General features: G+C 42.8%; 2 long non-coding RNA genes across 2 annotated transcripts in view; one reads left to right on the top strand and one right to left on the bottom strand.

The window, feature by feature from the left end:
* The window catches only part of LOC143783046 (uncharacterized), a 211,818-nt gene extending 191,025 nt beyond the window's left edge, over positions 1 to 20,793 (top strand). The window contains exon 3 of the long non-coding RNA XR_013217088.1: positions 20,620 to 20,793. This is a non-coding gene — a long non-coding RNA (uncharacterized LOC143783046). The remainder of the gene's footprint in view (positions 1 to 20,619) is intronic.
* Positions 1 to 26,736, bottom strand: part of LOC143783045 (uncharacterized) — a 176,850-nt gene that overhangs the window by 96,848 nt on the left and 53,266 nt on the right. The gene's annotated exons all lie outside the window — the stretch shown is intronic.

Here is a 26,736-nt window from a genome sequence, read left to right as displayed (position 1 = left end):
CACCATGTCTGTTGCTGTGGGTGAAGTGGAGGCCGCCATAACACAGCGCAGCAAGGGAGTCAGTGTCGGAGGGTGTTAGCCATGTTTCTGTGAGGCCGAGGAAGGCAAGATTGCGAGAGAGAAAAGGTCGTGAATCACATTAAGTTTATTGCAGATGGAGTGGGAATTCCAGAGTGCTCCAGTGAGAGGGAGCAGGGGGGTGGGCGTCAGGGGCACGGGTTTTAAGTTGGAAAGATTGCGGTAGTTAATATTAGATAGGTAGTGGTAGGAGGTAGTAATGGGAGGTATGAGCTGTGGGGGTCCAGGATTGGGAGATAGGTCGCCAGCAGTGAGGAGAAGCAGAGAGAGGGAGAGCAGGTGGGAGAAAGAGAGTGGCCAATATAATCTTGTCCTAAATTAGTAGCAGGCAGAATGTAACTAGAACAGTACCCAAAATAATTGCAATATAGACGTCCCAGGTACAGTGAAAATATTAAAATCTTTCTGTAGCAGACAAGTGCCAATATATTCATAACAGTACCAGACATGATGCCACTATACTTTGTAGTAGACTAGACCTAATTCCAATAGAAATGTAGCAGATATTGAAAATAGTACAGTATAATAGTACCAGACAAATGTAGTACCAATATAATAGTATCAGACAAAAATGCTAATATAATAATGCCAGACATGGCACCAGTGTACTATTGCCAATACTGAGACTATAATAGTACCAGATACTGTGTCAATATACAGCACAAGCAGCCATTGTACCAACGTAATAGTGCCAGATATTGTGCTAATACAATAGTATCAAACATAGCACCAAAATAAAAACACCACTCATTGCACCAATACAATAGTGCCTGTCATAAAGGTACTATAATAGTGTCTGACCCAATGCCAAAATGATAATATCAAGCATAGTGACAACATAATAGTACCAGGTGTAGTGCCAGTAGGATAGTACAGGGCATAGCGCCAATATGTTAGTGTCAGTGCAACAGTACTAGACTAAGTGCACTATAATAGCACCAATATAATACTACCATACAATACAGTGTATCACTTTAATAGTGCCGGACATAGTGCCAATATAATAGTAAAAGACAGCACTAGTGCCACTATATTAGTACCAGATAGAGCGCCGATAGGATAGGAGCAGACATGGCAATATACTAATGCCAATGAAACCGTATACGACATAGTGCACTATATATACCCACTATAGCACCAGGTATAGTGCCAATATAATACATTGTAACAATTTAGTGGTGCCAGACATTGTTCCAATAAAATAGTATCAGACATAGCAGCAAAATAATAGCACCAGGCACGGTACCAAGATACTAGTGCCAAAACAGCAGTGCCCGGCATAGTGTACTTGAACTGTATCTGACCTAGAATCAATAGAATAAAAACAGATATAGCTTCATTATAATACCAGACAATGCATCATTTATGATTGGATTAGCGCCACTTTTTGTCAAATGTTTACTGTTTAGCATCTTTTATTTTTCACCATATTTATAGTTGTGCTTTTTTTTCCTGTCTCTTTTATGTGTTCGCCTGTTGTTGTTTTTTTTGTGTTTCTTTTTTTAATATTCACCACTGTGAAGCAGAGTTTAGTGTTTCCAGATGTTTTCGCCTGATTCATCATTCGAGAGTTTTCAAATAGTGAAAAAAAAAAACTTAACAAAATTTGCCGCATATGTACTGCAGTCCTCTCTTGGAGTAATTTTATGTACGTCAGTTACTTTGGCGGAAAGTTTACACGATGTACATAGCAAAACATGCAACTTATTGCACTAAAATTTCCAGAAAGGAGGTTGTTCTCTTGTCTTTGGCTAAAACTCTGCAGTCGTGCTATGTGACTGCAGACTTCTGAATCCTCCAAGGTCGCACACCGCACGCTGTCAGCCTTCTCTGGTGCTGGTCATGTGACAGCAGGTTTGCGATTTCTATTCTTCATACAAGCGATTTGAGCGAGACCACACATGTCTAGTTGGAATGTGGCAGGAAGTATGGAAATCGCATACTTGCTGTTACGACTCTGCTATTGGCTGTCCCAGAACCAAGGGCTCCTTCCCTGTCCCTAACGCTAGGGGAGCCCTAGCTCGCCCTTTTCCCAGGATTACTTCTGATGGTGAAGACACCTGGGCCACGTACCTTGCCTTATTTCTTGAATCTTCCCTCATTCTGTACCCTTCCCCCACCCAGGGAAGATTGTAGTAGTACTATACCATAATACACCAGACTAACAAGATAATATGAACAGGGATAAAGGAAAGTACAAATCATGCAAATATCCACACATAAATAACAGAGGTAAACACGTGAAATGAAGAATGAGGTAAAACCAAAGTAGGAGAAGAAGGGGAATTCTCACACACTCAAAACCTAGCAACAGTCACAGATAAGTCCACCAAACACCTTCTCCAATAACAACCACAATGTCCAGCCATGCAGCAAAAGCTACTCTGACAATGAGTGCTAGCCAGGGCCCAGATTATATAAGAGATGGGAGTGGCTAAAAGTGAACAGATGAGAGCCTTAATGCAGGAAAGCTTCCAGCTCTCAACTGAGCAGATTACCCCTGCACTGCTAAAAGAAACTTACATCATGCTTCTAAACAGTGGAGGGCTAGGAGAAATAAGACGCTGAGGTCTTCTGGCTCCTTACTATTGCGATAAACCCGTGACACTTGTGGTGAAATGACTGGCACTGAAGAATCCTGACAGCATGCAGTGTGCGCGCTGTGAGGATTCAGAAGTCTGCAGTCACAGAGTGACCATAGACTTTTTCAAAAGACCGAACAACCTCTTTAAAGATAAAAATAAAGATCAATTACTTTACGCAAAATTCATTTTGGAGAATCTGGTACCAAAAAACGGTAACAAATACTACAAGATGAAAGAGAAAAGTGACTTCTAAGAAGAAAAAAACCGCAAATGATTAATGGTGGCCACTGTGTACATAGTTGCAGCGGACACTGTGAAAATATAATTGTACTTGACATAATGTGTATACAGTAGTAGCAGACGTAATGCCAATAAAATACTACCAGGCAGATTTCTCATAGGGGCTCAGGATCTTCCAGTTCTCCTGATGAGGATTATCATGACTTTCATATGTTCTCGATCTATAACTATAGATATAAACCCAGCCTAATGCTAAATGTTAATACAATCCGTTTGAGCGCCTCCCTGGCTGATCGCAATCAGTTTTTTTTAGCAGCAACCAAAATCTTTTGAATCAAGAAAGAAAATGTTGAGAAATGTCCGATATCGCAAGCCAACGCTAGTAGATGGCAGTGATCCGAGTTCCCTAAAACAATGCATCCTTTGTGCCGACGTTTGTAAATAAAAACTCACAATAAAGCAGATAAGATCTGATATCTGTCGAGTAGACCGACCACGTGATGAAAATGTGTCCGAGCGAGTCGGAAAGAACACGTCACCACGCCAATGTATAAATCGAGTGATCTGTGACGGCTTGGACAGCGGCCAACTGTCTACTCTCTTGTCCGTAGGATTGCTTTTGTGTATGCGAAGCTTGACTTTGCAGTTTTATCCTTATCTGCCTCCGTGAAAGGAAATCGATAAAGATATTGATTTCTTCTTTTCTTTTGGTGGGGTAAACAGAATCACATAAAATTAGTAAAACAGCTGCAGGTCAAACTGGTGGCCCCCCATTGAGATGTGTGATGGAAATAGGGACACCCAGCTTGGACAACCATCTTCATTACGCAATGGTAACGAGTGCAAAGTCAATGAACACAACAACAACAACAACAAAAAATACAAAAAGTCGCTGACAACTGAAGGTTCTTCATCTTGAGTAAACCTTAACTTATCTGGTATTTTAATGTGTTTGCTTTATCAACATTTGGTCATGATCCCTGCAGCTTTTGGAATGAAAGATGTCTTGCCTGCAGGGGGTGGACAGAAACCTGAGGGTCTGATAATGACCGCTTAACCCCCCCCCCTCCCCACTGTCAGACAAGAGCAATAAAGCCATTGCTTTGCAAGTTCTCTTTGCATGCACAAATTGTTGACACCCTTTCTTTGTAGTGGATGTTGAATTGCCCACATTCTTTCTCAATAACAGAATGTACTTTCTTCTATCAGATGATCCTCAAGGTAACATGGATCTCAAGCCTCTTGGTGATTGAGCTTCAGAACGTTGTAAAAACAAAAAAAAAGTCTTATGAGTTATTCGGCTTTATAAATCTGGCCATACACATTAGTCTTTTTGTCAACCGAAGCCGCCAATATTGAAAGATTTAGCTAATGGTCTAATGTGTATGGGGACGTCGGCAAACTGAAGGTTGGGGGAGATGTCAATCAGGCATATCCAATCGCAGACTGCATTGTCCCAGAGATAAAGGCCAAAGGGTCTGTCAGTGGATTTCCCATAGAAAACCAAGGATCACTCTGCTGAACGAACGCTTCTGTGATCGGAGAAGTCAGCTGAGATGAATGTTGGCTGAACGATCTTTCAGCCGACAGTCATCAGATGACCATCTAATGTGTATGGACAAATTAAAAGGGAAAAAAAGACTGCAGCCTTGAGCTAAAGGCCATAAACAAGGGTTGATGGGAGCATAGAAAATTGCTTAAGAAATCAAGTTTGTCCATTTTTGCACAGTAGACTTACAGGGTGGACCTAGCAGACTGAATCGGTAGTCCAAAGTTGGCCAAGAACAATGATGTTGGAGACTTTCTAATATGACAAAACATTGGACCCACAACTTCCGTCTAGGACTTGATCTTACATCTGACCATCACTGTCATGAGAAGTAGAACTGGCAAAGCAAATGTGGCACTCTCTAACTCGAGGAGAAACATACCTGGCAATCTCTTCAGGACTGGCAAGATTACCAAAGGTCTATCAGGGAAGAAGGTCCATAGAGACCCCAAAATCCTCAAAGTGGTGAAAGAGCCAGAGTCCCATGGTTTGTGCCCTTCCAACAATTCATTCCTGATCCCATGATGGTTTGTGATCATCATAATCATCTTCATGGGTTGAAGCAAGGAAATATCCCAATCGTTCATTTGTTAGATGAGACAAGAGATGCGCCATGTCATTTTATAGCTGTGGGGTCCTGTTGGCACGATGGTCAAGGAGCATTTTTAGGGCCAATATACCCTAGAAAAGTTTTGAAGCAGATTATGCATAAGAAACATATTAAACTTTGAAGGGGTTTTCCAGGATTTAAGAACTGATTGATGGGGGTTCAACCACTTACCCCACTTCTGTGCCAGCAGTGGACGGATATAAGTGATAAACAACACAGCTCTTTGTCTCCCATTAATGTAAATGTGAGATAAAAAGCATTACTTGGCACGGACCACTAAGCAATGGACCCCGATGCTGCATTCCCCCCATTACATTGCTTATATCTGGCAGCCGATGGAGTAGATTTCAACTGATTGGAGGGAGTACTGGGTGTTGGATTCCCACCGATGTCAAATCGAATACCTAAGTTGCTAAAAAGGTAACCCGACAGCTGCCCCAACACCCCTAAACCATTACCATGTATGTATTGCAACCTTTCCCTGCAATCTTACAAGCCATTATTTGTGGCTTATCAATTGCCAAATTAATATCAGATTAACTTTGAGGTGCATTCACGCTATGAAAATTAGTTGTTGACTAGTCAGGGGGGCATTGATTACCCTTGTGGGTGTGTCAGCTTCATGATTTGTAAGAGCGACTTTACCGACTGTCCGATTGCCATTCTTGCGACTGGATGAGATCTCTGAACATGCGCAGTGCACTGATGAAGCTGGGGGATGGACACCTAGCTTCACTGTGCATTTCCAGGGAGGAAGAACATTGTGTGCTTGCGCAATTTCTGCAAATAGCCAGCAGTAATGCAGCTTCAAACATAATTTTATATATATTCAGTAATTGGTAAGCCACAATATTGGGCTTGTTAGAATGCAGGGAAAGGTTAGAGATGAGATTATCGATTTGCGGGACTTGGGACCTTTCAGCATCCCTGGCGCAGCTTTTGACTAGCCAGGGGTGGAGCGGCTTCATCTGTGCTTCACATCTCACATATGACATTTCGATAACTCAAATGCCATGTGGGGAACAGTGGAAAGTAAGAGATTCGCAAATCTCAACTTCCAGGTACCACTGACATAAATGCTGGACCAAACTCCTGCTAATCGATCTCTCACCTCTAGTTACTATACATTCCTACATGGTGGTAGTTTGGGACCTTTAACATCCCATGAGTTTCATTAGGGGCTCCAATTTGAAAAAAATTCCATAAATAATTGTCAATTGTCTCTTCAGAGAGGAAAAGGACTAGAACTCTAGTGCCACCTATTGGAAGTAGCAATCCTAACAGTCAATGTTGACCCTTTAACGAGCCTTGTCACATGACTTAGCATAATAGCCAAACCAGAATCTCAATTTGCAGACACTGTGTTTCGGGGTACTGCCCCTTGTCAGTGCAAAGTGGAGATCTGGTTTGGCTGATTGAGAGGCGTCTGACCAGGATCCAAGAAGTATCGTTTCCAATAGGTGGCACTAGAGTTCTAGTCCTCTTCCTCTCTACACTATGTTCCAAATTATTATGCAAATGACGTTTTTCTCAGATTTTCCTAAATGGTCGGTGCAAATGACAGTCAGTCTAATAAAAGTTATCACCCGATAGAGTATACATCGAATGTTATTGAAGAAACCTCCCAATGATAACAGTATAATCTCTAAAATGAATAAAAACCCAAAATGCACTGTTCCAAATTATTAGGCACAGTAGAATTTCTAAACATTTGATATGTTTTAAAGAACTGAAAATGCTCATTTGAAGAATTTGCAGCATTAGGAGGTCACATTCACTGAACAAAAAAGCTATTTAACTCCAAAACATCCTAACAGGCCAAGTTACATGTTAACATAGGACCCTTCTTTGATATCATCCTCACAATTCTTGCATCCATTAAACTTGTAAGTTTTTGGAGAGTTTCTGCTTGTATTTCTTTGCATGAAGTCAGAATCGCCTCCCAGAGCTGCTGTTTTGATGTGAACTGCCCCCCACCCTCATACATCTTTTGATGGATGATAATCCAAAGGTTCTCTATAGGGTTGAGGTCAGGGGAAGATGGTGGCCACACCATGAGTTTATCTCCTTTTATGCCCATAGCAGCCAATGACTCAGATGTATTCTTTGCAGCATGACAGCATGAGATAGTGCATTGTCATGCGTGAAGATGCTTCTGCTCCTGAAGGCACATTTCTGCTTTTTATACCATGGAAGAAAGTTGTCAGTCAGAAACTCTATACACTTTGCAGAGGTCATTTTCACACCTTCAGGAACCTTAAAGGGCCCTACCAGCTGTTCTGGACCAAAACATGACTCCTCAACCTCCTTGCTGACGTCGCAGCCTTGTTGGGACATGGTGGCCATCCACCAACCATCCACTACTCCATCCATCTGGACTATCCAGGGTTGCTCGACACTCATCAGTAAACAAGACTGCTTGAAAAATAGTCTTCATGTATGTCTGGGCCCACTGCAACCATTTCTGCTTGTGATCACTGTTTAGGGGTGGCCGAATAGTAGGTTTATGCACCAAAGCAAGCCTTTGAAGGATCCTACACCTTGAGGTTTGAGGGACTCCAGAGGCACCAGCAACTTCAAATAACTTTTTGCTGCTTTGTAATGGTATTTTGGCAGCTGCTCTCTTAATTCAATGAATTTGTCTGGCAGAAACCTTCCTCAATATGCCTTTATCTGCATGAACTCTGTTTCAGTCATAAATCTCTTCATAGTATGATGATCACTCCTAAGTTTTCGTGAAATATCTAATGTTTTCAAACCTTGTCCAAGGCATTGCACTATTTAACACTTTTCAGCAGCAGAGAGATCCTTTTTATTTCCCATATTGCTTGAAACCTGTGGCCTGCTTAATAATGTGGAACATCATTTTTAAGTAGTTTTCCTTTAATTAGAATCACCTGGAAAACTAATTATCACATGTATTTAAGATGGATTTCAGTGATTCAATAAGCCCTGAGACACAATACTATCCATGAGTTTATTTGAAAAACAAAACGATTAAATCTTTATGACACTTAAATCCAATTTGCATAATAATTTGGAACACAGTGTAAAGAGACAATTTGCATATTTCCCAGAGGAGCATTGCGGCTTTAAGTCTCCTCACCTCGACATGCTTATCATGTCACTCTCCGCAAGGAGAAACGATACTTCTTGGATCCCGGTCAGACGCCTCTCAATCAGCCAAACCAGTTCTCCACTTTGCACTGACGAGGGGCAGTACCCCGAAACACAGTGTCTGCAAATTGAGATTCTGGTTTGGCTATTATGCTAAGTCATGTGACAAGGCTCGTTAAAGGGTCAACATTGACTGTTAGGATTGCTACTTCCAATAGGTGGCACTAGAGTTCTAGTCCTCTTCCTCTCTGAAGAGACAATTTGCATATTTCCCAGAGGAGCATTGCGGCTTTAACTCTCCTCACCTCGACATGCTTATCATGTCACTCTCCGCAAGGAGAAACAATACTTCTTGGATCATAAATTATTGTCAAATGCTAACAAAACTTTCGACAGGCTGCAATTCATATCACTGTAACCAGGTGGCCACATAGAACATAACTATCTCAAAACAGAGTATGACATGTTTTTTCAAAGAGAGTCATCTTGCACCGTTCATATGTCCAGTCAAGAAGAAAGGTGAGGAAGGGCACAATTATATGTCAATTACGTCATTGCTTGACTGTGTCTTATGTAAAGTTGCTCTTTTTCATACCAAAGGACCATTGGGTGTAAAAAGGTATCTGCAATGCATCTAATCACTGCTGATAAAATTATGCCAAGGCCAGACAGAGCTTTCAAAAAGATTTGCTTGTTGCCAATCACATTTGCGCCTTGTGTTTAAACATTGTTTTTGCATTTTAGACCATGGAGTCCTTACAACCAAAACAGCAGGGGAGAAAATAAATCGCCCAAATGTTTTTGTTTTTCCTGACCAGTTGTCCTGTACTGGGGTTTATACACAGCATTGCAGACAGCTGTAGAGTATTTGAGAAGTTGTCTGTTCTGGTCTTCAAGGCTCTGTCTTGTTGATTCAGGAGGTGAAGAGGATTTAGGTCTTATCTTAGTCAAGGAATAACCAGTATTAGCAGTTTGTCTTATAGTATGGGGGTTGTCTGTCCTTTTAAATCCAAATCGGCTTTTCACACATTCCTACCCAATAATAAGTAACGAGTATTTAATTGCAAATTAGCCAGAGGTTCTAGAAGTCTTCTAGTCTATTGTGACCTCTGTCAGAAAGAAATGCCAGAGATATGTGCTAGACCTGCCTAATCCCTAGGCTCCTTGGGTGCAAAAGTGTTTGCATAGCTATGTTAATAGAACATAACACATTACCCGGGTTATATAGAAAGTTATGTAACCTCTATTGTTAAATGTCACTCCTTAGGATATGAGGTCTTTCCAAGAGATCACCCATGAAATGGGACAACTTTCAGTCTAGTGTTATTATTCTTGGCATTGATTTGCATCCAAAACCAAATTTTGACTCGTATTATTACTGGTTGATCTTTGGTTCTCATAAGAACTGAAAATTGAGTTTCCTTAGAAGTGACCAAAAATGGGAACCATCAAAGAACAGCTTTTAGATGAAGGCACCTTAGGCGAAAAAAAAAGAATGTTGAGAGACCATTTTTCTTCTTGGGTTGCCAGACTCCCAACTGAATCCATGTCAAAGTCACATTTTGGAGAGGTAGCAACTCTGAAGCATATAGACACCAACTGGATGTCACTAATTGTGAAGACCACCTTAGACAAAAGAGACAGCCATGTTCCTGCTTCTCAGTTAGACTGAGTATGACTGCCAAATGCCCATCATTAGGTCCTTGTTTTTCTGGGAGATGGATGGCCAAAAAGGTCCTTTGTGCCTATATTACTAATATACACAAATGCTGTCAAGATCATTGTGTAAAAAAATGTTGAAAATGTATACTCTTAGCTACTCCCCCTAAGGTTTCCTAAGGGTACTTTCACACTAGCGTTTTTTGCAATACGTCGCAATGCGTCGTTTTGGCGAAAAAACGCATCCTGCAAAAGTGCTTGCAGGATGCGTTTTTTCACCATTGACTAACATTAGCGACGCATTTGCGACGCATTGCCACACATCGCAATCGTCGTGCGATGGTTGCGCCGTGTTGTGGTGGACCGTCGGCTGCAAAAAACGTTACATGTAACGTTTTTTTGCTGCCAACGGACCGCCATTTCCGCCCCCACCTCCCTGCACCTCACAATGGGGCAGCGGATGCGCTGGAAAAATGCATCCGCTGCCCCCGTTGTGCGGCGTATACAACGCTAGCGTCGGTAGCCTAAGGCTACGTTCACATTTGCATTGTGCGCCGCAGCGTCGGCGACGCAACGCACAATGCAAACAAAAACGCAGCAAAACGCATGCACAACGCTGCATTTTGCGACGCATGCGTCCTTTTTTTGGTTGATTTTGGACGCAGCAAAAATGCAACTTGCTGCGTCCTCTGCGCCCGGACGCGTGCGCCGCAGTGACGCATGCATCCCAAAACGCAAGTGCAACGCATGTCCATGCGCCCCATGTTAAATATAGGGGCGCATGACGCATGCGTCGACGCTGCGGCGCCCGACGCTGCGGCGCAGACCGCAAATGTGAACGTAGACTAAGTCAAAAGTTATCATAAAGTGAAGGTTGAAAGTGGCTCCCCTACTTGTACCAAGTCGTTTGCTCATATTTGCCCCTTGTGTCCTCCATATAATAGATCTTTATTACCAATAACAGTCCATAAAGTGAGAATCCCTTTCAGAACGCTCATGCTCATTGACACACAGTCGAATTCTTCCTTACATTTCCATGGAATTTCCAACAAGACTCAATTGTCAAAAAAAAAAAAAAAATTCCTCCTTGGGTTGGCCAAATGTAAGACAGATGAAACCCCGTGCAAGTCAGCATTTACAAGAGGTGTGTTCTCTACTGATTAATGCTTCCCTAGCCTTGACCACCACAAAATGTGCAGGCCCATGAACATGAATGCAAAAAGTGAAAACTGTGCACGCCAACGACCTCTTCGTGAGAGTCAAAGGACGGAATTATTTTGTGTTAATGAACACTATCAATCACATTTTTCTTTTTGGGTTTGGAGGTCAAAAACAGGATTCTTTTAAGGGATATTAATTGAAAAATTTATTTTTGGATGAAAAAAAGTTTTTGAATCTTTTGTTTTCTAAAGTTCTGAACTAAAATTAAGCAGTTCAAAAAGAAGAAAACAGAAGGTTGCATGGAACTAAAGTTTACTTAAGTGATTGCCATGCGAGACATGCAGTCTGCAAATGTGACAGCTGCAACACCCTGGGACAAACATGGGCTGGAAGAGTTTGGCAGTGGTCAACTACACCTATCTGTGAGGTGTAAACACAAAGGAGCGATCTGTGAAGAGTATCTCCAGAACTGTCACTGGTTCTTAATCTTTGAAGTTCAAAAATGGTGTCCTACAAATCTCAGGAAACAACTGGGGAGTCGGGACCTATGATGTGGGTTCTCCAGCAAAGATCATCCCCTACATCCCATGGTGGAATTGGATGGGTCTGCTTAACCCTTTAAGGACCCGGAAATGTTTCATTTTCGCCCTTTTGTTTTTTCCTCAATTTGTTTCAAAAGTCTTTTTCTTTCTATTGACAAAACCATATCGGGGATTTTTGTTTTTGTTGGAAGAGTAGGTGGTTACTGACCCATCATGCTATACCTTCAGGAAGTCATCTGCTTGACTCCAAGTTTATTTTGCAGCTAAACAACGACCCCAAACATCCAGCCAATGACATTCAGAGCAAGGAATCCTGGAAGTGATGATCCGGTACCCACAGAGCCCTGATCTCACATCATCCAGTCTGTCTGGGATCACATGAATAGACAGAAGGATCTGGACAAGTGACATCCACAGAAGATCTAAGGTCCGGTCTCCAAGATGTTTGGAACAATCTCCTGCCAAGTTCCTTCAAGAACTGAGTGCAAGTGACAAGTACCAAGAAGAACTGATGAAGGGAAAGGGTGGTCGCAAAATATTGATTAAATTTACATTTCTCTTTTTATTCATTAATTTTTCATTTTGTTAATCACTAGTGTTGAGCATTCCGATACTGCAAATATCGGGTATCGGCCGATATTCGCTGTATCGGAATTCCGATACCGAGTTCCGATATTTTTGCGATATCGGGAATCGGGATCCATAATCATGTAAAAAATAAAGAATAAAAATAAAAAATATGGATATACTCACCCACCGATGGCCCCTGGCTCGCAGCGGTGCAACCAGCAGCCTCCGTTCCTAAGAATGCAGTGAGAGTAGGACCTGCGATGACGTCGCGGTCTTGTGATTGGTCGCGTGACCGCTCATGTGACCACTCACGTGACCACGACATCATGGAAGGTCCTTCACTCTCTGCATTCTTAAGCCCCCGTCTCACTAAGCGAGATCGCTAGCGAGATCGCTGCTGAGTCACAAGTTTTGTGACGCAACAGCGACCTCAGTAGCGATCTCGCTATGTGTGACACGTAGCAGCGACCAGGCCCCTGCTGTGAGATCGCTGGTCGTGTCGGAATGGCCTGGACCTTTTTTTGATCGTTGAGATCCCGCTGGGTAGCACACATCGCTGTGTTTGACACCTTACCAACGACCTCGTTGACGACTCAGACACTGAATCGTCATAATAGCTCCCATGTGACATCGTTATACAGGTCGCTGGTGAGATGTCAAACAGTGAGATCGCAGCTGCGATCGTTGGAAGATCTCACTGTTTGACATCTCACCAGCGACCACATAGCGACGCAGCAACGATCCCTGACAGGTTGTATCGTTGTCGGGATCGCTTAAGCGTCGCTAAGTGAGACGGGGCCTTTAGGAACGGAGGCAGGCGCTTGCAGCGGTGACAGCCAGGGCTCGTCCGAGGTGGAGTATATCCATATTTTTTATTTTTATTCTTTATTTTTTACATGAATATGGGTCCCAGGGCCTGAAGGAGAATTTCCTCTCCTTCAGACCCTGGGAACCATCCAGGATCACTTCCGATATTTGTGTCCCATTGACTTGTATTGGTATCGGGTATCGGTATCGGCGATATCTGATATTTTTTGGATATCGGCCAATCCAATCCGATACCGATACTTTTAAATATCGGAAGGTATCGCTCAACACTATTAATCACCACTCAGTCGGCTCTTCCAATATTTCTTCTATTTCTTCGAGGATGTAGAAGAAGATCCGAAGCTTGAAATACCTGATCAAATATCATCCTGCAGATTCAATAGAACATTGTTGACCTAAGAAGCTGTATTGCACCAAAAGAGGGAAATGTAATGTCCATTTGTCAAGATGTTCGTTGTAAATATTGTCAGTGATAACTTCCGCAGAACAGCAGCTCAGTTCAGACAGTTCTGAAGAAAATAATTTCCTCTTGCAAAGGTTAATCTTGCGTAGACGCCAAAGATTAATAGTCGAAAGAACACACATCTTTAAATTATCACTTCCGGTTGACTTTTCAGAATAAGTCGTGTATGTACACGAGGAATAACACCATTTCTGGCCCCTATATTACTTGTATCCTGCATTTATAACCAGTTTTCCCCTATGCAGGCTCTAATTTTCTGTCGCCTCTGAGCTAGTGGATGGAGACTAGCAGCTATAATATCTCCCATGCACAGCACACACAGAGACATGAGGGATTCCTGCTCTCTTGTCTCTATGTAGGAAATATTCACAGGCAGCAGCATGGAGGACATTGTACAGAAGAACCAAGCAATGTAAATGTTAATCTAGCAGGAAGGTATTAGAAGACCCAGAATCGCCACCTGGTCTCTCTCTCTGCTCTCCTTCTCACCTTACCATCTCCATACACTTCAATAGGCAGTTGTAATCTGATCCCTCAGTGAGATGACCGTTTTTCAGTCTTGGACAAATTGGATTTTAGCTGTATTTTAGAGTGAATGATAACGAAGTGGGGAAGATGTGGCTCAAAATTGAGGAAAGAAGCAAATTCTCTCATAAGAAATTTTAAAAGTTTTTCTTACTTTTGTTTGCACAGTTGATTTAAAGAGGTGGTCCGCTGCAATCTTTATTGTGCACATCGATTTAAACCATTGAAATACGTATTTTTTCAAATACATTCTTTGTGAGTGAGTGGCGTCATCTCTCGTCGTTCCGGGTCGATCACATGAGACCCGGCTGCAGCCGCCGGTGATATCCAGTAAAATCACACCATCTTCTAGACCAGTGTTCCCCAACTCCGGTCCTCAAGAGCCACCAACAGGTCATATTTTGAGGATTTCCTTAGTATTACACAGGTCAGTGAATGCTTGCCTGTGCAGGTGATGCAATTATCACCTATGCAATACTAAGGAAATCCTGAAAACATGACCTGTTGGTGGCTCTTGAGGACCGGACTTGGGGAACACTGTTCTAGACTATGGAAGTTGAAGATGCATCATCGAGGTGTGATCCAGTCCTACCCGGATCACGGTCAGTCCCCTTGATTGACTGAGCTGTGGGCGGTGTTTCACCGCATGTTACAGCCCAGTATCGAGCACGCGCTGTAGAAGATCTTACTCTTTCTCGGCTTTCATTGGCACATGCTTGCGGGGCTCTGCTAATGAAAGCAGAGGCGAGAGGAAAAAAAGACCAAGGAACCTTGAACATGCCTACACAGTCTATAGGGTAGGAGGCCAACTGCAGACAAGACTGGAGATTAAAGGTACCTTCACACGAAACGACTTTGTAACGATATCGCTAGCGATCCGTGACGTTGCAGCGTCCTCGCTAGCGATATCGTTTCGTTTGACACGCAGCAGCGATCAGGATCCTGCTGTGATGTCGCTGGTCGCTGAATAAAGTCCAGAACTTTATTTGGTCGTCCGATCGCCGTGTATCGTTGTGTTTGAAAGCAAAAGCAACGATACCAGCGATATTTTACACTGGTAACCAGGGTAAACATCGGGTTGCTAAGCGCAGGGCCGCACTTAGTAACCCGATGTTTACCCTGGTTACCAGCGTAAAAGTAAAAAAAACAAACAGTACATACTCACCTGCGCGTCCCCCAGCGTCTGCTTCCTGACACTTACTGAGCGCCGGCCCTAAAGTGAAAGTGAAAGCACAGCGGTGACGTCACCGCTCTGCTGTTAGGGCCGGAGCTCAGTCAGTGTCAGGAAGCAGACGCTGGGGGACGCGCAGGTGAGTATGTACTGTTTGGTTTTTTTACTTTTACGCTGGTAACCAGGGTAAACATTGGGTTACTAAGCGCGGCCCTGCGCTTAGCAACCCGATGTTTACCCTGGTTACCCGGGGACCTCGGCATCGTTGGTCGCTGCAGAGCGGTCTGTGTGACAGCTCTCCAGCGATCAAACAGCGACGCTGCAGCGATCGGCATCGTTGTTGCTATCGCTGCAGCGTCGCTTCGTGTGAAGGTACCTTTACACTGGGCTCCTCCCAATCCTTGTAAGAGAGAGGACAGATAAGACCCCACCAAACGCATGGTGACAATACATACATGTAGATCAAGGAATCTGAGATGAACCCAAAACGCTATGGTAATGCTAATCCAAAGAAAGGAGAGAGGGGAGGCACTCAAAAAGTGCAAGGAACATTAGACATTCATACTGTTCACTGGGGGACAACAAGAGCAGAGTCCTCATAAGAATGTTGGAATTGGAAGGGACCCTGTTCAATGCAGGATGCACTAAGTAATCTCAGACAGATGTCTGTCCAGCCTCTGTTTGAAGACTTCCATTGAAGGAGAACTCACCATAGGATCATAGAATGGTAGAGTTGGAAGGGACCTCCAGGGTCATCATGTCCAACCCCCTGCTCAATGCAGAATTCACTAAACCGTAACAGACATGCTTGTCCAGCCTCTGTTTAATGACTTCCATTGACTAATCCACCTGTCCCCCCGCTATTCTCCGGCCTCTCTCCTCTGTCAATCCCTTCACTGGCTCCCCATTGCCCAGAGACTCCAGTACAAAACCCTAACCATGACGTACAAAGCCATCCACAACCTGTCTCCTCCTTACATCTGTGACCTCATCTCCCGGTACTTTCCTACACGCAACCTCCGATCCTCACAAGATCTCCTTCTCTACTCCCCTCTTATCTCCTCTTCCCATAATCTCTCTCGCGCATCACCCCTACTCTGGAACTCTCTACCACAACACATCAGACTCTCGCCTACCATCGAAACCTTCAAAAAGAACCTGAAGACCCACCTCTTCCGACAAGCCTACAACCTGCAGTAACCACCGATCGACCAAACCGCTGCATGACCAGCTCTATCCTCACCTACTGTATTCTCACCCATCCCTTGTAGATTGTGAGCCTTCGCGGGCAGGGTCCTCTCTCCTACTGTACCAGTTATGACTTGTATTGTTCAAGATTATTGTACTTGTTTTTATTATGTATACCCCTCCTCACTTGTAAAGCGCCATGGAATATATGGCGCTATAACAATAAATAATAATAATAATAATAATAATTGAAGGAGAACTCACCATAGAATCATAGAATATTAGAATTTCTAAAAGATCTCCAGATTCATCATTGAAGGAGAACTCACCACGTCTCGTGGCAGCCTATTCCAGTCATTGATCACCCTCACTGTCAAAAAGGTTTTTTTCTGCATGGACATTACAGCAGCTACATAAGCTATGTTTATAATCTTGAGGCTACATTTGCCCTTGAGGCACAAAACAACTTTCTCTATTTTTCAGCCACTGAGCTTTAGACCCGATATCCTGATTTCACCCCAGATCAGCAGTTCCAATAACTCTTGTGCAGACCAGTCGTGTTATTATTGATAAATGCGTCTCTCTTTCTTGTGTAAATTAGTTGACCACAATCAGTCATGTTTGCAAAAAGCAAAAAAAAAATATAAACTTCAAAAACAAAGATCCCTAGAGGTCAATGCTCCATAGATTAGCTGTCAGTGACCAAAACTCACAGTCTTCTGCTAGCAAAAAAAAAACAAAACTGCAGCCTGGGACAGTTTGTTTTGTGATTTCGTGTGATTGGAGTCAATTAGAGCGTACACACACACACAGCGGCCTGTGAAGACCTGCATAAGGCGGCCATTGAGTAACACACAGATCCCTTTCACTGCCCCTTACATCATTGCTATTTTGCAGAAGATTCCACTCAAAGGAAAAAAGATCTGTGTGAATTTCAAACATGTGTAAAGCATACCGGTCCGCGAAACGTGGCGAAAATTCCTCTATCTATATCAAGCTTTACGCACGTCTAGATACTGGGAGAGGCTTAAAATAGTAAGGGGACGTCTTCATGGAAAGGGATAACTTGATAGTCTTCTTTCATAGAGAGCTTAGTATAGTAAAGGATGAGTCAAGGAGTTAAAAGCTATGAACACCCTGGCAATTTTTTTTTTTTCAGTTCATTTGCTTCCAAAGTGCAAATTTAAGTAACTTTCTTAAGTGCCGTGAGTTATTAAACTGTAAAAGAGTTACAAAATCAATCAGACCTCCTGTTCCTAATTGTACTCTCATCTCTCCTCTGAAACCTCACTGTAAGAGATACAAGAAGGGTTGTTGAACACAGATCTCCAGAATGCAGAAAGGGGAGAAAGCATGTAGAGTCTTGGGGAGGACAGAGAAAAAAGGCTGTGGATGAGGAAGAAAGCATATGAAGAGGAAAAAATGTGCAGGATAGAAGCTGTGCTGATAAACGAGCTAATGACGACAGTTGCATTATGCAGAACTCACATCCACCCTATATTACTAGGAGGGAAACTCCCAAAAGTGATACATCTGGATCAGTTGGAAAACTGGAAATCAGGGAATGAAGGAATGAGGAGTGCAGACTGAACTAAAGGTAACCACAAACTTAAGTAAAACTTGTTTTGCCCACACAATATATACAGCACGGGTGATGTGACATGTATAAAACACATTTTCAGAGGTATGCAGGGGGTCCTATTATGGTACAAAGGGGTTGTAGGAATCCCATTTACATTATTTTAAAGGTTAATAAGGCGTAAACATAGTGACAGGTTCCTTAAAAAAACTTGGGTCTCAGTACTGGAGAGGGGAGTCTGCAAAATCAGAGATACTGATTGGAGACGTCTCGATCTGGCCAAATTTAGTAAAAATGTGTGCAAACCTAAAAGACTGCCTGCACCCCAGAGAAATTCTTGTGTTGGTTAGAATTTTTGGAGCTGGATAGCAAACATTTTTATTTGCAGAATTAGCAGTCTTGATTCATTAAATCAATTTAAAGAGGTTTTCCAGATTTTCGAAGAAAAAAAAATGGTGCCATCCCCAGTCTTTATCTCCTGCATATATCATTCGCATTAGCGCTGCAGACAATCATTCGTCCAGCAGCAGCGATACTGGTGTGCATTACACATGTTTGGTAGTGAAGGCCATGTCAATAATGTGATCACTGGAGGAAGTGGAGATCGGTGAGAACAACCAGAATGGCGGAGGATTCAAGAGTTGAGTTGAGTTTTTTTTTCCCTCCATATTTAACCTTTTTCCTGAAGAGGAAAAAATGCCAGGAAAAAAAACCTTTAAATTCTCCCATCATCCTGTCAACATGCACGGACCATTCCCTCCCTACGGTTGAAGATCTCATTTTTTTTATGGGCATCCTGAATAGGTTTTGTGTTTCGAGTTTTCCCATGACTTTTTCCCTTCCCCAAGACAAAATCCCGTAACAAGAACATCAATGGTGGAACCTTCCAAAAGAAAAACAAAGACTTCTCGGCCCACCTGTTGTGAGTGCATTTACATCTCAGCCCTACTGCCCTGATAAATGACCCTCATGTTTTCTTTTTTTTCATTTTCCCTTTCTTTAGTGACCTGAAGAACTTTTAGTTGAAGTGTCACCAATGAGCCGTAAAGAGCAATCAGTGGAGGTCCTTCCTGCCGCCTACTATATTACATGCCATCACCTTTGCAGCCCTCAGTCCATGCATGGTCACACTCAAGGAAAGTGAAATGTCCTGCTTCAGTAGACCCTGTCTGTTTACATTACCTGCTACAGCAGAAGAGCGGAAATTCACTCCCTGCTCGGCTAAGCATCATTAACCTCAATGAGAGCAAATAACCTGCCCTGATAGGGACCATTCAGGAGTACAATCTTTCATCCTCAGGGTGAGGAAGGATTATCTTTTTATTAGAATATACTCCCTTACAGAAGCAACGGTGGCAAATTATCCATGGACAGGGCCACACACTGGTCGGCGGCGAAGCATCACCAAATATAATGACATTTCTTTTCATTCAGGACTTGTATAATATGGAAAACTGCAATTGCAACCAGATTGATACCCTAGAGAAGTCTCTTCGCCATGCCAGATGTCTTGTTAGAAGATAGGGCCAACATTTCTAACTTTCTTAGATTGTGACGACATGCTTCTTTTCTATAAGACATATCGTATAATCACCTGAGTACCACCCTCTGTGGGAGGCTTGTGCAGTGCCACATTAGGTTTGCCAATTTTTCCGTGAGTCCTGGAGGTCTCTACTTTTTTTCGGGAGCCTCTCAGATGTTATGGGAGAGTCGTCAAGCTTCATAGCGTAAGTATAGGCCACATTGTCATCTGGCTAGGAATTACTCCATGAATGGACCAAAAGTGGCTCTCTTGACCACTCAAGAGACCTGATCCACCAAGTCCAGAAGCAGGTGGATATCTGAAATGGTTGCCTTCAAGAAATGTCACCTTTGGGTATGAAGAGTACAGTAACACTTTCTCAAGGCCTGGCCGTGACAATTCAGCTTTTGGCAAGAGTAGAAAGTTCGACTGGAGATTTGGGAGGGGGGGTGGATATAATAAATCTTCATCTTAAAAACTATTCTCTTGGAAAGTATAGACTTTATGCTGAGGATCTCTAAAGAGAGGTCCTACACATTCAAGGGCAAAAGCCTGGCAAGTTTCTTGTCAGGACGGACAGTGATCCAAACAGGAAAAAGTTCACATAAATCCAAAGTAGCAAACAACAAATAAATGGAAACGAAAAGAATCTTGCTGCTTAGATATAGTTAAAGTTGTCAATGCTCCCGGAAAATCCTGGAAAAAAGGGGGACACCTCTAGACAACTGGAAGAGATAGAAAATCTCATAGGGGCACAAAAAGCCTCCTGAAACTTGCCATAAAGACATTTTTCAGGTAATGTGTTAAACCAGGATACATTATTGATCAACTATTCAGGGGTGGGAATCGGGGAATTTAGAGGGTGCATAAGAAAATGGGTAGTGGCTATGAGAAAACATTTGGCAACACGCTTCACAAAGTGCAACCATGCACTTCTCAGAAGAAAAATTATCCAAGTGTGGTCACAGATGCCAGATGGCAATAAACTTGGCTTACAAGAGTGAGTCCAAATGCTGTATTTCAAGGTCCGTATACAGACCACAATGCACGAACTGATCGCCTATGTAAAGTTTGGGTTGGGAGATAAATAGTCAGCCAAGCATTCCGGTCCATATATATGTTTGACCCGGCCCAAGATGCAGCAGACATCATGCATCTCCCACATAAGAGTCCAAGAGAGACTATGACAATACATCGCTATCAAATTTTGCTCTTCTTTCCCTTCTATACAGACATGACACTACGTTGGTGCGAGTAGCAGCACGAAGCGCGAGAGTGGATGTAGCGAGTCATTTATCTCAATCTTCTCCCAGCATGAACATTACACGAGGCCTCGCTAACAGACCGGGCTGCGGCAATGAGCACAGTGCATCAAGTCTAATTTAGAGGGTCAGCGGTTCTGCCAGTAATACACACCACTGCTTGGAAGTGAAATATGGAATTATCTCTCGCGGCTTTGCTCATTGACTGCTGTGATTTAATAAATGGTCATGTTTATGGAAGATATGATCGCGTTGTTCTTTCACTTAGCATCGCTATAGTACTATGATGCTCGTTAGTTTGAAAGGACAGACCCCAACAAATTTGCCCATTTTCACGGGGATTAAAAGAGCAGAAATAACAAATCATAAACATGTATACACAAGTCATGGCCGATACATGAAGCAGCTTTTCTTCTAAGACATATGTAGGGTGATATCTTGGACATCATCGACCAAGTGTCTCGTCATCAGGGTCATCAACGAATGTTGGCCATCATCTTGAGATGGAAGGCCAGTTGCCGTCCATCACGGCAATAGAAAATCTGCTATTATAAAGATGATTATAGATTATAAAGGCGTTTCTCCAGACCTTTATATAACACTAGATGGTGGCACGTTTCTAACGCATCGGGTATTCTAGATATAGCACAGCGCAGTAAATAACACAGCCCATGTAGTATATAACACAGCCACGTATATAGCACAGCGACGTACTATATAACAGCCCACGTAGTATATAGCACAGCCACGTAGTATATAGCACAGCCCACGTAGTATATTGCACAGCTCACGCAGTATATAACACAGCCCACGTAGTATAGAGCACAGCCCATGTAGTATATAACACAGCCCAAGTAGTATATAACACAGCCCATGTAGTATAGAGCACAGCCCACGTAGTATATAACACAGCCCACATAGTATATAACACAGCCCACATAGTATATAGCAGTGTGGGTACAATATCCCTGTTAAAAAAAGAATTAAAATAAAAAATAGTTATATACTCACCTTCCGGTGGCCCCTAGATCCAGGCCAGGCCTTGACCGATGCTCGTCACGATGCTCCGTTCCCAGTAATGCATTGCGGCAATAACACGTGATGATGTAGCTACGTCATCATCTCGCGAGACCGCTACGTGATCTCGAGTCATTGCCGCAATGCATTCTTGGGACTGGAGTGTCATGAGAACTGGGAAAGGCTGGCACGGACGGCGGAAGGTGAGAATATAATGTTTGTTTTTTTAAAATTATTTTTAACATTATATGTTTTTACTATTGATGCTGCATAGGCAGCATCAATAGTAAAAAGTTGGGCATACTTACACGGTTAATGGCAGCATTAACCCCTTAAGCCCCGAGGGTGGTTTGCACGTTAATGACCGGGCCAATTTTTACAATTCTGACCACTGTCCCTTTATGAGGTTATAACTCTGGAACGCTTCAAAGGATCTTGGCGATTCTGACACTGTTTTCTCGTGACATATTGTACTTCATGATAGTGGTAACATTTCTTCGATATAACTTGCGTTTATGTGTGAAAAAAACGAATATTTGGTGAAAATTTTGAAAATTTCGCAATTTTCCAACTTTGAATTTTTATGCCCTTAAATCACAGACATATGTCACGCAAAATACTTAATAAGTAACATTTCCCACATGTCTACTTTACATCAGCACAATATTGGAACCAAAATTTTTTTTTGTGACGGAGTTATAAGGGTTAAAAGTTGACCAGCAATTTCTCATTTTTACAACACCATTTTTTTTAAGGGACCACATCTCATTTGAAGTCATTTTGAGGGGTCTATATGATAGAAAATACCCAAGTGTGACACCATTCTAAAAACTGCACCCCTCAAGGTACTCAAAACCACTTTCAAGAAGTTTATTAACCCTTCAGGTGTTTCACAGGAATTTTTGGAATGTTTAAATAAAAATAAACATTTAACTTTTTTTCACACAAAATTTATTTCAGCTCCAATTTGTTTTATTTTACCAAGGGTAACAGGAGAAAATAGACCCCAAAATTTGTTGTCCAATTTGTCCTGAGTACACTGATACCCCATATGTGGGGGTAAACCACTGTTGGGGCGCATGGCAGAGCTCGGAAGGAAAGGAGCGCCATTTGACTTTTCAATGCAAAATTGACTGGAATTGAGATGGGACGCCATGTTGCATTTGGAGAGCCCCTGATGTGCCTAAACATTGAAACCCCCCACAAGTGACACTATTTTGGAAAGTAGACCCCCTAAGGATCTTATCTAGATGTGTGTTGAGCACTTTGACCCAACAAGTGCTTCACAGAAGTTTATAATGCAGAGCCGTAAAAATAAAAAATCATATTTTTTCACAAAAATGATCGTTTCGCCCCCAATTTTTTATTTTCCCAAGGGTAAGAGAAGAAATTGGACACCAAAAATTGTTGTGCAATTTGTCCTGAGTATGCTGATACCCCATATGTGGGTGTAAACCATTGTTTGGGCGCAGGGCAGAGCTCGGAAGGGAAGGAGCGCCATTTGACTTTTCAATGCAAAATTGACTGGAATTGAGATGGGACGCCATGTTGCATTTGGAGAGCCCCTGATGTGCCTAAACATTGAAACCCCCCACAAGTGACACCATTTTGGAAAGTAGACCCCTTAAGGAACTTATCTAGATGTGTGGTGAGCACTTTGACCCAACAAGTGCTTCACAGAAGTTTATAATGCAGAGCCGTAAAAATAAAAAATCATATTTTTTCACAAAAATGATCTTTTCGCCCCCATTTTTTTATTTCCCCAAGGGTAAGAGAAGAAATTAGACCACAAAAGTTGTTGTGCAATTTGTCCTGAGTACGACGATACCCCATATGTGGGGGTAAACCACTGTTTGGGCGCATAGCAGAGCTCGGAAGGGAAGGAGCGCTATTTTACTTTTCAATGCAAAATTGACTGGAATTAAGATAGGATGCCATGTTGCGTTTGGAGAGCCCCTGATGTGCCTAAACATTAAAACCCCCCACAAGTGACACCATTTTGGAAAGTAGACCCCCTAAGGAACTTATCTAGATGTGTTTTGAGAGCTTTGAACCCCCAAGTGTTTCACTACAGTTTATAACGCAGAGCCGTGAAAATAAAAATTATTTTTTTTTCACAAAAATGATTTTTAGCCCCCAGTTTTGTATTTTCACAAGGGTATCAGGATAAATTGGACCCCAAAAGTTGTTGTCCAATTTGTCCTGAGTACGCTAATACCCCATATGTGGGGGGGAACCACTGTTTGGGCGCATGACTGAGCTCGGAAGGGAAGGAGCGCCATTTGGAATGCAGACTTAAATGGATTGGTCTGCAGGCGTCACGTTGCATTTGCAGAGCCCCTGATGTACCCAAACAGTACAAACCCCCCACAAGTGACCCCATATTGGAAACTAGACCCCCCCAAGGAACTTATCTAGATGTGTTGTGAGAACTTTGAACCCCCAAGTGTTTCACTACAGTTTACAACGCAGAGCCGTGAAAATAAAAAATCCTTTTTTTCCCACAAAACTTATTTTTTGGCCCCCAGTTTTGTATTTTCCCAAGGGTATCAGGATAAATTGGACCCAAAAAGATGATGTCTAATTTGTCCTGAGTACGCTGATACCCCATATGTTGGGGTAAACCCCTGTTTGGGCACACGGGAGAGCTCTGAAGGGAAGGAGCACTGTTTTCCTTTTTCAACGCAGAATTGGCTGGAATTCAGATCGGATGCCATGTCCCGTTTGGAGAGCCCCTGATGTGCCTAAACAGTGGAAACCCCCCAATTATAACTGAAACCCTAATCCAAACACACCCCTTACCCTAATCCCAACCGTAACCCTAACCACTCCTCTAACCCAGACACACCCAACCCTATTCCCAACCGTAAATGTAATCCAAACCCTAACCCTATCTTTAGCCCCAACCCTAACTGTAGCCCCAACCCTAGCCCCAACCCTAGCACCAACCCTAGCAATAACACTAGCCCTATCACTAGCCCTAACACTAGCCGTAATACTAGCCCTAACGCTAGCCCTAACCCTAGCCCCAACCCTAGCCCCAACCCTAGCCCTAACCCTAGCCCTAACCCTAGCCCCAACCCTAGCCCTAACCCTAGCCCTAACCCTTGCCTTAACCCTAACCCTAGCCCTAACTCTAGTCCTAACTCTAGCCCTAACTCTAGCCCTAACCCTAATGGGAAAATGGAAATAAATAAATTTTTTTTATTTTTTTATTTTTCCCTAACTAAGGGGGTGATGAAGGGGGATTTGATTTACTTTTATAACGGGTTTTTTAGCGGATTTTTATGATTGGCAGCCGTCACACACTGAAAGACGCTTTTCATTGCAAAAAATATTTTTTGCGTTACCACATTTTGAGAGCTGTAATTTTTCCATATTTGAGTCCACAGAGTCATGTGAGATCTTGTTTTTTGCGGGACGAGTTGACGTTTTTATTGGTAAAATTTTCGGACACGTGACATTTTTTGATCACTTTTTATTCCGATTTTTGTGAGGCAGAGTGATCAAAAACCAGCTATTCATGAATTTCTTTTGGGGGAGGCGTTTATACCCTTCCGCGTTTGGTAAAATTGATAAAGCAGTTTTATTCGTCGGGTTAGTACGATTACAGCGATATCTCATTTATATCATTTTTTTATGTTTTGGCGCTTTTATACGATAAAAACTATTTTATAGAAAAAATAATTATTTTGGTATCGCTTTATTCTCAGGACTATAACTTTTTTATTTTTTTGCTTATGATGCTTTGTGGCGGTTCATATTTTGCGGGACAAGATGATGTTTTCAGCGGTACCATGGTTATTTATATCCGTCTTTTTGATCGCGTGTTATTCCACTTTTTGTTTGGCGGTATGATAATAAAGCGTTGTTTTTTGGCTCGTTTTTTTTTTTTTTCCTACGGTGTTCACTGAAGGGGTTAACTAGTGGGGCAGTTTTATAGGTTAGGTCGTTACGGACGCGGCGACACTAAATATGTGTACTTTTATTGTTTTTGTTTGTTTTTTTTAGATAAAGAAATGTATTTATGGGAATAATATTTTTTTTTTTTTTCCTTTATTTAGGAATTTTTTTTTTTATTTATTTTTTTTACACATGGGGAAATTTTTTTTTTTACTTTTTTACTTTGTCCCAGGGGGGACATCACAGATCGCCGATTTGACACAGCACTTTGTCAAATCGGCGATCATACTTTCATCGGAGCAGGCTGCAGCTTTCATCTGCAGCCTGCTCCTGACCCGGAAGTCCTCCCTGCAGGACCCGAGTGCAGCCCCGCGGCCATTTTGGATCCGGGCCCTGCAGGGAGAAGACGCTCGGTACAAGGTGAGTACATCACCTTGTACCGATCGTCTCAGGGAAGCACGCTGGGAGCCCCCTCCCTGCGCGACGCTTCCCTGTACCGCCGGCACACCGCGATCATGTTTGATCGCGGTGTGCCGGGGGTTAATGTGCCGGGGGCGGTCCGTGACCGCTCCTGGCACATAGTGCCGGATGTCAGCTGCGATAGGCAGCTGACACCCGGCCGCGATCGGCCGCGCTCCCCCCGTGAGTGCGGCCGATCGCTATGACGTACTATCCCGTCGGTGGGAATTAAGGCCCACCCCACCTCGACGGGATAGTACGTCAGATGGGATTAAGGGGTTAAAGGACTGCGTTAGACCGCGTTATGCCGCGGTGTAACGCAGTCCTAAAACGCTATGTGGACGCTGACTGGAGGGGAGTATGAAGGGGGCACTGACTGGACGGAAGTAGGGAGGGGCTAATTCGTGACCGGACTGTGCCTGTCGCTGATTGGCGACCCGGGATTTCCGTTACAGACAAACAGACGGAAGTACCCCTTAGACAATTATATAGATAGAAGAGATATAGCCATGGCTCTATCCACATCCTTTTTGTGTATGCATCGGTGGAGCTTTCACGAACATGTGCCTTCCTATCTTCTGCATACACAGTGTAACCCTCTTTTGGTATAACCTGGGGAAGTATATACTGGCATACTTTCTGAATATAGAGATATGCACTTATAAAAAAAAGAAATACCAAAGGGTTAACGTTTCTAACAATGGGAGC

Source organism: Ranitomeya variabilis, chromosome 6 (assembly GCF_051348905.1).
Source record: "Ranitomeya variabilis isolate aRanVar5 chromosome 6, aRanVar5.hap1, whole genome shotgun sequence".
NCBI classification, from domain to species: domain Eukaryota; kingdom Metazoa; phylum Chordata; class Amphibia; order Anura; family Dendrobatidae; genus Ranitomeya; species Ranitomeya variabilis.
This window is presented reverse-complemented; position numbering and strand designations above follow the sequence as displayed.